General features: G+C 42.7%; 1 protein-coding gene across 1 annotated transcript in view; it reads left to right on the plus strand.

Moving 5' to 3' along the window:
* Window positions 1-14,176, plus strand: part of LOC120821055 (gamma-aminobutyric acid receptor subunit alpha-5) — a 136,237-nt gene that overhangs the window by 18,294 nt on the left and 103,767 nt on the right. The window contains exon 4 of the mRNA XM_078099023.1: window positions 9,319-9,424. The gene's annotated coding sequence lies outside the window, so the exon portion shown is untranslated. The remainder of the gene's footprint in view (window positions 1-9,318; window positions 9,425-14,176) is intronic.

The raw sequence follows: 14,176 nt of genomic DNA on the forward strand, positions 1-14,176 counted from the left end.
AGGCGGGAGATTGTGTGCGTGGGGGTTGAGCTGAATACGACAAAGAAAGAAGGAAGGTGTTAAAAAGTAGCCGTGGAATGAGAGGGACAGCAAGGGGATTGACAGAGCGGAGATATGTTGAAATGACCACCGGCGTTGGTGCCCCAGCCGCTTTTATTTCTGCTACACTCTCCTGTCATTATTCGGCATCACTGCGGCGGCAATTATCCTCACAACATGTGTATCTGTGTGTGTGTCTGTAAATTAATTAGGAGTGAGAAAATGTGGGTTGGGGGGATGAAAAGAGGAGAATAGTTATCATTCTCCTCATCAAGTACTGACAAAATACAGAACGCACAAATCGCAACCCCTGTGGAGACTGTGTGTGTGTGTCACGGAATCATACTGCCTTTCTAACTTTGTGTCAGACTTTTTGTGACTCAATCTTCGTATCGTTGCGTGTGTTTGCAAGTGCTGCCGAGCCGGTCAAGTAGCCTCCCTCAGACCTCCCTCATTCCTACCACTCTCTGCATGTCACTCCAGTCCTTTCCTCTCACTCTGCGATAACGTGTGTGTGTGTGTGTGTGTGTGTGTGTGTGGGGGGGGGGGGTCATGCTAGACTAAGCCGAGCAGTTTTGTTGCCCCACTGTAGCTCGGTGATTCACCTTTTCTCCTCCAGGTTTCCACCTGGTCACTGGAGCGATGCTCTGATACGACCTGACACCTGTCTGCTTGGATGGCCAGCATCAGGCCTCACACACATATCCAAACACTTACACACACAGCCATGCATATACACACATTCACACTACAGCCCTCCTTTGCACACACGCACACACACAGATGAAGGTGCATTCATGCTCTTGCACACTTTTGTTCAATGAATGTATACACACAAAGACATAAGCATGCACACATCAGATGGGATGACACACTTTCCTTTGCTTCCATTCTCGTGTATAAATCTCACAACACACACAAACACCTGTCATCACTGCACTCACAGTGCCTCGAAAGCTTACAAACCCTCCTGTGTTCTGTAAAAGTGGCACCGTGATGTGTAAATATGTCAGAGTTTATCTGGTGCTTTTTTCATAAGGCAACAAGGCCCAGTGATTCACATCCAGCAAACCGCATTGTGTTGTGTTGCAAATCATACAACACAACTCTGTGTGCCTTGAAGACGCATTTGTGTTTGTCAAACTATCCGCAGAGGCAGTGAGGAGTCAGCGCCCTAGTTTTATTGGGTTCTAAAAACTTTGGGGTTTTGAGTCATATATCTTAAAAAATGTTTTTCTGAAATATATTACTACTTCCTTCTGCTATGAAACACTCTGAATGTGTGATTGTGTAGGAGATGCAGTGAACTTCACTCGTTCAAAGTGTGGCATGGCAGTGTGAGCCGTTACTCTTTGCACAGCGTTAAGCTAAACGCTAACATTACAGGTCATTTTAGCAGACGCTCAAGCGACTTACATTACACTTTGAATCCATGGCTTTTTCACATTTTACCCAGGGAGCAATTAGGGGTTAGGTGTCTTGCTCAGGGACACTTCAACTTGAGACATGGGGCAACCACCAACCTTGCGGTTCCCAGCGACGATCCCCCGCAACATCAGCATGCTCACCTATTCAAAATGTAGAAGCTAACTCTGAATAACAATAACTAAAGCTGTGTTTGACTGACTTTGTCTGGGTCGCTCATATCACTTTAGCCAGCTAGCATGCTATCATTTGCTAATAGGCGCTAAACAGTAAACAGTGAGTGGTTGGCGGATGTTTTTCTGCATCTTTGGTCATAAGTGAAAGTCAATCAAATATTTACCTAATGATGCTGCTAGATGAAACGTCAACAAAAGGACAATAAATGCTGGGATAGAAAAGTCTGGGCCCACATTCCCTTAGAGCCAGGGCACTTGCATGTTTAAAACCAGTTGTAATTACAGTATCTACTGCAACCTCATAACTCTTTTGAACTAAGAGGTGATACGGGGGGAGAATGGGCCAGATGTAAGCATGTGAGCTATGAAAACAAATGCAGCGCACGCAACTGTACTTGTGACACATACTCTTTTTGTCTTTTTTTTTTTTACTATATTCTCTCGATCTGGCATTATCGTCACCACTGAGGACAAAAGCAGGCAGTGCAATCACAAGCGGAAGAACCATTGTTTTGATCCTTTAAATCGCACTGTCAAAGTGAATTGGTTTGCATTAGATCATTCCGACATGTAGGCCATGTCGATATGACTGTGTTCTCGTCTTCTGACTCATTTTCAGCGTCTGTCAGATACATTTCTGTATTGTTTTTAAAGTAATGTTAAAAAAAGGGAGCCAGAAATGATTTTTTTTTGTGTGATCTCCTCGCCTCCACCGTCTGTCTGAAGTCATTGGCGGAAGCTCTTCTTCAAAGCGTGTGGTGTACGGGAACGTATCGAATACCAGGCTGCTCGAACCACTTAAAGACTTATTACGTGTGTGCGTTGACATACTGTCAACAATCCATATGTAAAATGTGCATAATGACGTAAATCACCCCATGTTGCAGTAAGTCACCAAAGATTCCGGTGAATTGGCGGTTTAACAAGTCCAACGAGTTACAATTCACAGCAACTGCTTTTTCTTTCCCGTAGTTGAGATGACACATCCCCTTTTCGTGAATTACTCTTGTCTTCTGTCTCAATCTCAATGATTTAGTTCACTCTGATCTGAAGGCTTCAGTGTCAATGTTTATCTTTTTCACGACTGAAATCAGTTTGACATCCTGGATTTCTTTGAATAAAAATGTGTTTGTTCAGGATCTTGGTGGAGTAGCAACGGTGGGAGGTAGCATCTCATATGTGTAGGGTAATTGATTAGTATGAAATTATAGTGTAACATCGCACGAGTAGATAAAATAAATCAACTTGGAGGCGCACCGGTATCGGGTGTATGTGTTTTTAACGGAGTAGTGATTTTACACAGCAACTAATAAATAACATATATTGAACCTTGAATGTTAGGCTGCAAGATGAGTCAATAAATCGATCCACTGTGTTGTTCAAAACTAGATACACTTACAGTGCATCCAGAAAGTATTCACAGCGCTTCACTTTTTCCACATTTTGTTATGTTACAGTCTTATTCTATATTTATTTCCCTCAACATTCACACAACAACCTATAATGACAAAGTGAAAACTGTTTTTTGCAAATTTTTGCAAATCTGTTAAAAATAAAGAACGAAAACATAACATGTACATAAGTATTCACAGCCTTTATTTTTAACATATTTGCAAAAATTTGCAAAAAACAGTTTTCACTTTGTCCTTATTGGTCCTTATTGTTTGTCCTTATTGTTGTGTGTAGAATGTTGAGAAAAATAATGAATTTAATCCAATTTGGAATAAGGCTGTAACATAACAAAATGTGGAAAAAGTGAAGCGCTGTGAATACTTTCTGGATGCACTGTACTCTGTGAACTGAGAGGACTTCATATTTATGGTCCTTCTGTCAGTGGTCCATGACAGTGAAGAACATATTGACATCCGAGGATCTGAAAAGTGGACACAGGTTGCCTTACACCAGCATCTGGGTACGTACCAACTGTAAATACTACTTCTAACACACGGGTTCCATGGCGTGATGAGAATGATGAGGAACAGTACTCACAATCACCAGCCTACAAAGTTTACTGCTGGGTCTTTCTTTTTGTACCACCAAGCACTGACAATGGCACACATGGAATGCGGTGTTCCTCAGCCTTGTCACAATACTCACAATACTTTCTCGAGTGTATTGAGTTTCTTTGCTGTGTGTGGAGGAAGAGCCCGCTTAATGACTGGAACCCCTCAACTTTCATCCCCAAAACGGTCAATGATAAAAGGCCCTAAAACCTTGTGTTTTCTCTAGAGTAATGCATTCATTGTATTTATATCTCAGCCATTCTATACAGTAAAATATCTATATATGTTCATAGTTGTATGCCGATCAACAGTACATAAGCTATTTATGATCAAATGTAGCTTCACGAGTTGCGCTCCATTGTAATTCATTCACATGTAAGCTTATGGATGTCCATTGACTTCATTATACTTCTACCGACATTAATAATTGCTTTATTGCCTTCATTACCCTCCAATATGCCAATATTGTAATAATAAGTCCCACAAAAACGGATCAATGTGTACAGCAATCAGACGCATTCTCTTCTAGAAATGCTTCTCCAGTTTGTAGCATTAACACTTACCAACAACTGCCATTGCAGCCAACTGGTTTGTGGCTGCCAGTCCCGCTGACTGATCCCACTCATGAAGCGTTTTATTGAGACACGCAGCGATGGGTTTCCGTGGCCGCTGCCAGGGCTCATCAGAGGCAGCAAGGAGGAGGTTCAGGAATGTCGATGCCAACAATATTTTCTCTTAGTTAAGTACCAAATGGCTGAATAACATTTTCAATATTACATTTTCAACTTGGTGGCAAGTGTACCACAGTTTTTTTTTTCCTGGTCATTCATAGTCACTGGTTCTCGGTCACATTGAAAGCTAAACAGTGACCCTGGCGTCTGCGTGTGACTGCACACGTTTAACATGTGCCAGCTCCTAGAGAGCTATTAGGCACTCATAATTGTTACATCCCTTAAATCCTAATCCATCCGTCAATGGGTCACTCCAACCCAGTCGGTGCCCGACAGCAATCTGACCCCAATTTAATGGCGGATCTGCAGAGGATTGCAGTTTCCCTTCTCCCATCCACTAGCCTCCACGGTGCCAAGCAGGATCAATCACGCCCCGCTGAGGCCTTCGAGAGGAAGTGAAGTCGTGTTTGACCCTGTAGGGTTGCTGCCAGACGATGATAGTAAGCGGAGGGGACAGGTTCCTCCTGCCTGCGCTCCCCAGACGACCAACCTGGACGAGAGTGGACAGCCAGGGGAATAGGGATGAGCAGTGGGATGATGACCGTATGCCAGTGTGAGAGAGTGCAGATATGGACATGTGTGCCCCCCAGTGAGAGGATGGACTTGGATTTGCATGGTGTGCGTGTGTGTGTGTGTTCGTGTTTGTGTGGTTATGAAGTTGAGTGATGCGGTCAAGCATGTGCACTGAGAGTGGCTGAGAGTGTATTTTGATGTCGTGTCCCCATATCATAGTAGCAGGGAAGTGATAGCAGAGAATTTTAATATTCAAGACGTGATGTGTGAACGTGTAATACTAAGGAGTGAGGTCTGGGTAACTTGCCAAAGGAAGATAAAAATGTTGTCAGTTGTTCTATTTGTGTTTGACAGCATCTGATGAGTGTGATTGATTGATTACAGGTTCTGAAGCCAGGATCCACCTCTGTGAAGTTCACTTTGCCATTTCCTCTTTTTCTATTTCATGGAAATAGATTAATCTGTAGTCACAATGCCACCAAACAAACAAAGTCAATAACCGCAAACAGTTTACATGTACTCAGTCATTCTCATGCTAACAGCTCCATGTGCTGTCCCCCCTATATGATCATGGCAAATGTTTTCATTCCCAAAAAATCGCTAATGGAAAGTATGACACAAGTAGTGTACTTGAGCGTGGATTTGAGGTGACTGAACTTAAATTCTATAGTTTTATGTTTACAGCTGTTTACTTTCCAGATTAAGGTTTTGTGCTTATTTGAATTGAAAGAAGATTTTAACTCCGCCAGACCTCCACTGAGAAGTTTCTTCTTCTACAACCCCACCACCAAGTTTCGTTAATAATAAATAAAAACTGAACATAAACAAAGGATGGCGGAGTTTAATACATTTCCTCATTCGCCAATATTTCACAAAGACGCCAATGTTAGAGAACCATTCAAATAAAAACGTTAGAAAAACCACAAGGCTAGTGAACACTATTAATAATTTATAAAAAATCTCCACCTGGTGCAGCCCTACAATCCAATAATGTGATATATTTTAAATAATAGTCAAAGAGGCTATCTATCCACAGAAGTACTTTTACTTTTGATACTGTCATTGCATTATGCCAATAACACTGCTTCTGTACTTTAGTTAACTTCATATATCTTCTTTAATCCCTCTCAATGTGACACCCTCGCTTTGGTAAATAACAATCATTTAATCATTTCTTTTGCTCGGCCTTGCTGAAACGTTTTGCACATCTCTGCAAATATAATCAATAAGCTTCTCTCTTACCGGGTTAGTGCGAATGACACAACATGCTGCTTCTTCTCTAATAGGCGAATAAGCGACACCACACAAGCAGGTGGAAACTGCCAACCAGAACAAAGCGAGCATTGATTTACAGTCACGGTTCCTGTGCGCAGCCCCCCGATTGCTTTTGGAGGAAGAGGGTTGGCTGAAAAGGCCGAGTCTCCATGGGTTTACCTTATTGAACATCAGTAATTGGCAAGATATTGTGCAATTTGTGGCATCTCTAGCGAGCCGCTCTTATATATCAGCGGTTACCGTCGTGATACAATAAGTGAGAAATGGGTCGAATAACAGACGTGGGTGACACTATGTTGTGGCAGGATTGATTAGATGAATTAAGGAAGATATGGCTCAATGTTGAGTCCAGTGGTTCTGCACTCAGATCGTCGATTCTTTTCATTCCTAAAATAAAAAAGTCCTCTTCCTCTGACACAGCAGCCATGACATTGGCTGTTAAAGTTTACTGCCAATGGGCCCGTAAAAGCAACTTCACTTGAGTCTCAACCCAATGGCCCAGATGTAGTGAACCTATAGCCTAATACTAAAAAATACTGTCACCTACTCCTTCCAAAATTATCGCTAACGTGGAGGCTTAGCCTTCAATGGTTTTCAGTACATGCGTGTTTGTGCAATGGGATGTGGGCTCACACCCCATTGCGAATTAGCATTAATAATTTGATTAAAAAAAAAAGAAAAAGGAGCAAACAAATGCGTCCATGTACACCTGACTTCACAAATGCAGTCAACAGAAGGGTGCGCTGCAGGCCAGTTATGGGGAAGGGGAGAATGCTAATGAGCGCTCTGTGTAGGGCGCGATCACAGAGGAGCGGGGAGAACGGACTCGTGTTTTTGGCCTCGCCGCGCTCCAGGGTGACGTCGGTGCTGAGAGATCTGGTGCTGCTGGCCAAACCGCCGCTGTCCTTTCGCCATCACCCAAACGCCTGGCTAACGCGCGCAAACGTTGATTCCATCCACTCTGTGGCCTTTTCCTTTTGAGAGCCGATTCCACAAACGAGTGCCCAAAAAAAAAATGGTAACAGCAACTTGCAAAATGTCATTCAGCATTTAGAATCTTTTGGGGATGCACTGTTCTGATCCAACAGAAGAGTGAAACAACCTTTTCAGGAGCCAGGACAGGAGGCGGAAGTATTGCTTTCTCAGGCCCAAAGCCTGTGGAAGCACTCAGAATGTCGCCCACGCTCGCTTTAGGGGGAAATGGCCAACCAAATGGCATATTTAACAGCCTCTGTTCACTGTGACATTTTTTAGTCACAGTCTCTTTTTTTTTTTGCAACCCACTCCTCCTCCCTGTGGTCACCTCTGTATCAAGCCCTTTCTCTCTGGAGTTAATGGAATGGGATTGACCTGCTGTTTTCACATTTGCTCCTCTGAAAGTGTTGTGTTTGAAAGTGTTTTGTTTCTTTTGTTTTTTTAGGGGGGGAGGCTGACCTTTTTTAAATGCACAAAAATACTTTCCTAATGAAAGTGTGTGTGTGTGTGTGAGTGAGAGAAAGCCCCCTGTACAGTTATGCTCCCTCTATAATGCTATATGATATAACTGTTACATGAATGCATTTCCTTCATGATATTAATAACCTTGAATCTGTGTGGATTCACCATTTTAGAAAAATGTTAGAATAAAAAATAAGCACCTGAGAAACATGATTACATATGTATGCAATTCTTAAGATGATACTGAATCGCAACTGCATGGTGGAGATTATGATGATGATGTTATAGCTGCAAAGTGCAACCCTGTGGATATAAGGCGTTTAGCTGAAATAACTCTGGTAATGATCTTTGCAGTAAAAGGTTGCTTGTATGTTCAGGAGCAGTAAGTCATGACCTCAGATGATTCAGGGGATGCTATGGCAGCTAGGTCTGTAAATCTGAAAACAACTCTTGACTCTCACTGTCATTCCCAGACGTCGCTCTCTTCCCCACCGCTTACTTCTCTGCAATAGATCATATTGCTGTATTGCATTATATTTTTACTCCAGGAAGTAACTCTGCGGTGTCCAGTGGAGGATGTGGAATTGTACATCAGCTAATGGATAAAAGAAAAAAAGGATGAAAGCATGTGACCTCTTTGTCTAGTCAGCTGAAAGTGTTCCGGACGGCGGTGGCGGTTTTGTGAAGTCATCGTTTCGACTTTGCACACTTTGTCGTGGACAAATGCAGCCACTTTCCCAGCCGGTCTCCCCCGTATCCGTTAGCCTAGCTGTGAGGTGGTCAGCGGTGCGTCTGCCTGTTAATCTCTGTCAGTGTTTTCCCTCCAAGCACAGCGGAGCCCGTCTGCGGGGGGTTAGCAGGAAGTCAGCTGAGACGTTGAAGTTCAGTGTGTGTTGAGTTGAGGCTGTTTCTCTGTGAATACTGATCTAACTCCATCAAATCTGTCAACCCACGCTTCTGACCATCTCTGTTTTTTCACTCACTCAGGCAAACTATTGCAACTACAGTGATCCTGAGTTATTCATAACTCAGGATCACTTCCACCTTTTCTTTACACATCTTCCAACCTTCTGATCAGGATTGTAACAAGATTAAATTAAGGAAATCCATAAGAGATAACAGATTCCACTTGGATTTACATCTGCCAGTCTCCTTCACCCGGGGGGGGGGATGTTAAGGCGCCATTTAAAATCCTCACAGGATTTAGCATCTTGGTTTTCATTTGCTGCCTTTTTGGTTGCGTCTCACCTTGAAGAAGAGGCAGTCCTCGCTGTTATGGCACGGGTTAAATAAATGGCTTAACTGATTTTGAACTGTGTCACTTTACCGCTGTTTCATTTTCCTGCCTCTCTCTCTCCCCCCTGCGCTTTCTCTCTGTCAGCAGAAAGCAATGCGGGCATGAAATTGCAGAGCAATAATATTGTTTAAAGCACTTTGGTCCGACGGGCAGATATTAGAAAATCAAGAGAGGAGGTTCGTTTCTCATAGAGGCGGCACGCTCTCCCTTAGAAGTTTATTGGAATTGTACAGTAGTCTGAACATGCAGATGTTCACAGAGGCCCATACTCTGAATGCAAGGAGTGCACATCTGTTCGTGGATGCACTCACACACACACACACACACACAGACACACACACACACACACACAAGATACAAAACTAATTAGATGAATAAAAAGATCAATATTTATGAGAAATATCATCTCTCTTTGCAACTAGACCCCGCCAAAACGCCTGACAGGCTGCTTCTGAATGCCCGAGTTCCTCTCCGGGATTACTGAAAACCGCCCAGCACAGATACGCGGATGAAGCGGACTACATTACGGTGCGTAAATGTACACACGTGCACACTCATGTCAACGGCGGGTCTCCGTGACTCTTTGAACCGCACCAGGAGTTCACTGTTGTGGTGGAGAATAATGATTGACTGGATGGAGCCTGATCCGCGTCAGACAGAGAAGGAGACTCTGAACTGTGCTGCAGGCAATTACTTTGTTTTAGAGGGAACGAAGGAGGGAGGGAGGGAGATCTGCACGGCTGGGGGAAGGGCTGCTGTGAGTTCACAGTGACACCTGCTGGTAAACGGTAGTGCCAGAAACCCATTAACTGAAGGAAATTATGTTTTTCATATTTTCACTCTGTCAGTCTCACTTACTGTACCTTCTTTCTTCAATTCCTTCCGTCTCCCTTACTGGTTTATGGAGCTCGATAGTTAAAGTCAATACATGTGCTGCATAGACCCACACATGTTTCTATCCGTATCCTTGAGGACGTTCCATTGATTCTATTGATTTGTAACCTTGTAACCTCAAAGGCACTATGTCTCTAGCAGTCTGTCACTGTCAAATTGATTACATATCACCAATTACACTTTTTGATATTTCTGTGAGGCTTTGGAGGGTTTTTTATCCGCACGAGGAAAGAACTTTTGCATGTTTGTAGGACTGCTGTGTGGCAGATTTGTGTAGTTACTCTGTCTAATGTTAAGCTAACTATTGGTCAGTACTGTTTTTTTAATTTAAGGGTTTTGAAGCTGCAATGGCTAATTTGTAATAGATATTTTTGATTTTAATGTGCATGTTTGAAAGAGGCTTTAAAGGAAAGTACGAAGGAAGTACAAGAGTGCGTTTCTACCTTCTTGCTAGGTTTCATACTAGTTCTTTAAAACAAAATCAACTAAGGTAATAAAATGAAGTGCAATGATGAGACATAAAGAGACAGAAAGGGCATTAAAGCTGCTTTGTGATTGAAGCGTGATGCAATGCACATAAATGCTGTCACCTTACTATATACAAGTTAAAATTCAACCCTCCCCATGTTACATGTGCTTTCTAAGCTCTAACATAAATGCAAGCTGCATTGCTTCACATGTGTCAATATGTGAATTGAAAGAAGGTTGGCCTAGGCTCCCACATAATTCGTTATGTTAAATAAATTATCCCTCCAGACTACAGAGAGGCACGTAGTCCAAAAGACTGTCCGATACAAGCACGTTTTGGTCCAGCAGTTTCCAGCAGGTGTTGGGTTGCGTGTTAAAGAGCACACAGGTTGTAAGAGAGGTGCATTATTTCTTAACTTCCCCTGCCTGGATTTTCCCAAATAGTCACCCAGATCTAAAGTTATAATCCGCCTCCTTATCAACCTCCATCCTCAAGTTTTTACCTAGAATAATTTGAAAAGATGGGTTTGCTTGCTGCATTTCCTCTGACATTTACTGGGTTTAATGACACGCCACTTTCCAAACAAATATTAACCGAACGCATTCAATTACTAAATCACCTTGGTCCGGTTGCCAAGCAACATTACTGCAAGAGCCGCAGCTTCCACTTTCTTTCCGCCTCTCTGGTGATTTGTCTTCTGTTGTTTATACACATTAGTTTGAGAGGAAAGAAGGTGGGGGGGACAGGGTGCATGAGAGAATGGATTTACAATGGGACAGGCACAATGGTAGAGACAAAACAAAACTGCCGCAATGTATGCATGCAGCCGCCCACACAACGGCACACAAACATAACTTTTCGATTTCCAATTAGTGGGTTGTTGTTGTTTTTTCCCTCTTCCACTGCTCGATATTTACATCCAAGCTCTTTCTGGCTTCCCTGAGTCATCCCTCTTCCACAAAGAATCTGTGACGGACTGTAACGCACAAGCAGTTTTACGGTAAATGTTTCTTTCCTCATCTGTTGTCCAGCTGTGTGTGTGTGTGTGTGTCGGTGGGTGCGTGTGCAGGATAGCTGCAAGCATGCACATTTATAAACGGCAAAAAATATATTTGATACATGTCTGCTTCAATAGGTTGTGTGCTTTTTGTACATTATCATCGATATGTAGTTGGCTGTGTACTTATCTGATCAAGAAGCAGAGGGGCCCCGCTCCGTCATCCGTCACGACAGGACCGCCGACAAACAACCACGTACAGATGCCCAGCCAGAGGTTGAGGAGCGCACTGCGCTGTGTGTGTGTGTGGCTCTCAAGTGGCGTCACTCCTCGTGTCGGGCTCCATTACGTTTTTCTTGACAGCTCGGAAGGGGTTAGTGTTTATTCAAACAATTCCTTTTTTAATTAAAGATGTATATCCCTCATGTCTGTATGGAAAAAAGATGAATATGCAGCGCATCATCTTATTTTATGGCAAAGACCAAAAACCTAAGAGAACGGCACACAGGGCCTGGCTAGCTTTCCCTCCTGCTTTCAGTCTTTATGCTAAGCTAAGCTAACAACGTACGTAGAAAAGCTGTCTGTATTGGAGCTCACTACCCCTCATTATAATTATTCTCATTGCTCAAATCTGCTGGAAGAAAATCTGCTCTGAATACCAAAGTGCTCGACACCCTTGAACTTCTTCATGGACTTTTGTCTTTGTCTGTGGAAAGTGAATGCCCATGAGGTCAGATCCACATTACACAGTACACATCCCATTGACAGATGAACAGTTCCATTAGAAGGTTATAGCCGAGCTGAAGATTCTCTAACAGCACAATTATTAGAGAGGGGAGCAAATGTCAAAGCCCTCATTAAGTCCCTTTGGTGCCAGTGTGTCCAGTGAATAAATCCGAATGGCCTCCGTTCTAAGTGGGAGGGCACAGATGTCATCCCCTCTGTGGCAGCACTTAACCTACGCATTGCCATAAAATCTGACTGAGGTCATCAAGCTTAAAGTGCTTTTCCACAGACCCGCCGATGAGAGCTCAGGAGTACATACAGGACGAGAAAGCCGCAGTTGTGCACCTTCCATCATCGATAAGTTTGCCTCCAACCTGAAGGAATTGTGTGTATGTCCCGTACGCCTACACTGAGGTGTCCTTAAATGAGGCAGTGAACAAAAGGATCCTTTCCTAGCTTGCTTGCAAAAAGTATAAGCTCAAAAATATTACCGCTGAGTTTCTCCGGCGTCTCACCGGCGAAGATGACTCCGCTCAATGCCCGATGCCGTTTTCCGAGCTGAATTTTGACAATGCCCCACTAAGTCCATTTTCTGCCTCGAACACTGGAACATTTCCAATTGGTGTGTGTGTGTGTGTGTGTGTGTGTGTGTGTGTGTGTGTGTCAAGGAGGTATGTATTTTTTGTGTCACATCAATGAGTTCCGTATGAGGCATGTGAAATGAGATTTGAAATTCATGTTTTTTTTTTATCAGTATTCCTCACTCAATAGGATCTCCTTGACTCTGTTCCTGTGGTTCTTAGGGTTGCATAACCTTGTGTTTGGTTGACAATGCCACATATTTCACTGCATTTATCTGTCCTGCGTACCTTCTCTGATGCTTTATCAAATTCAGAGCTGACATTGACAATTAACAAACTTGAACGCTGAATTATTCTCTCATTAATAGCATTCGTTGTCTCCAGATGCTGAATCCTTCTGACTTTATGTCCCTTTTCCTCTGGCCCCACCATGACTTTGTTATTTGGATTTTAGTAAATGTGTCTAAGCTACTATTGAATGCATTTCCATGAAATGTGATAACAGCCATTGACGGTACCCAGAAAAAGTGTATTAAAGATAATTTTGCATCAACAGGTTAAAAGATTAATTGGATTTCGTGAAATATCTCAGCATTTTGTACAGAATTATGAAGAGTCATGATTCCTAGAACAAGAATCCTGCTTTCTTTGGTGATGCCCCTCTGTCAACCCATGAGTGTGACCTTTGTAGTTTTGAATGAAATGTCTTGACAACTGCTGGATGGACTTGAAATTGATTTTGACTTGTAACTTGTGCGGAGATCCTTTAATTTTGCATCTGGCTCCATCAGGTCGACAGGAGCCTCAGCTGTACTCTGCAAACTGTTCTCAGTGCTAATTAGCAAATGATAGCATGCTGACAAGATTACAAGGTTCATGGATTTGTCGTTTTACAACACAGGAATGCACATGAAATATGAGCCCCTTTGCGCTACGCACACATAAAACATAGTATACATATATTGAAATTAGATTAAGATGCGATAAAAAATACGGATAATGAATCTGTAAACATTGTGTCAGTTAAATTAATCACAGCCTAAAACAACAGACTGTGCCCCTGGGTTGAATCCCCACTCAGTCTCGATCCCGTGTCAAACACCGCAGTCTCTTAAAGTAAAATTAAAAACCTCAGCCGTTATCAATCCACAGATGCACAAATAGAACACATTGTACAGAGGAGTCACAATGCTGTGCATAGTTTCAGTTTGATCTCACAATGTCTTCATGTTTTAGTGTTTTTCCTTTTGCACATTTACCGTGAGATGCCGTGGATTCAGTTCCAAGGTTCATATGTCGAGGACGGCTTCTAGTTCCTCATTGGTTCGGATTTGAAGAGGCTAAAGTGAATATCGGCTTTTGCAAGACGATCAATATAGAGAGGTCTTGCTTTTCTCAGACAAACAGTGGTAGAAAATGATTTTAAAAAAGGCGGAGCTGAGATTATTGTTTGAGACCAAGCCTCTAATTTCTGTTTTGCTTGACGGATTAATTATTCTATTACACAGAGTTTTCTTCTTTTTTTCTAAGCCGTCCTGATCGAATTGCTCGAGGTGAAAGAGAGAGTATGGGAAGATAGCAAGGAAGCCAGAAGGATGGATCGGGAGAAGGGA

The sequence above is a fragment of the Gasterosteus aculeatus genome, chromosome 1 (assembly GCF_964276395.1).
Source record: "Gasterosteus aculeatus chromosome 1, fGasAcu3.hap1.1, whole genome shotgun sequence".
Lineage (NCBI taxonomy): Eukaryota > Metazoa > Chordata > Actinopteri > Perciformes > Gasterosteidae > Gasterosteus > Gasterosteus aculeatus.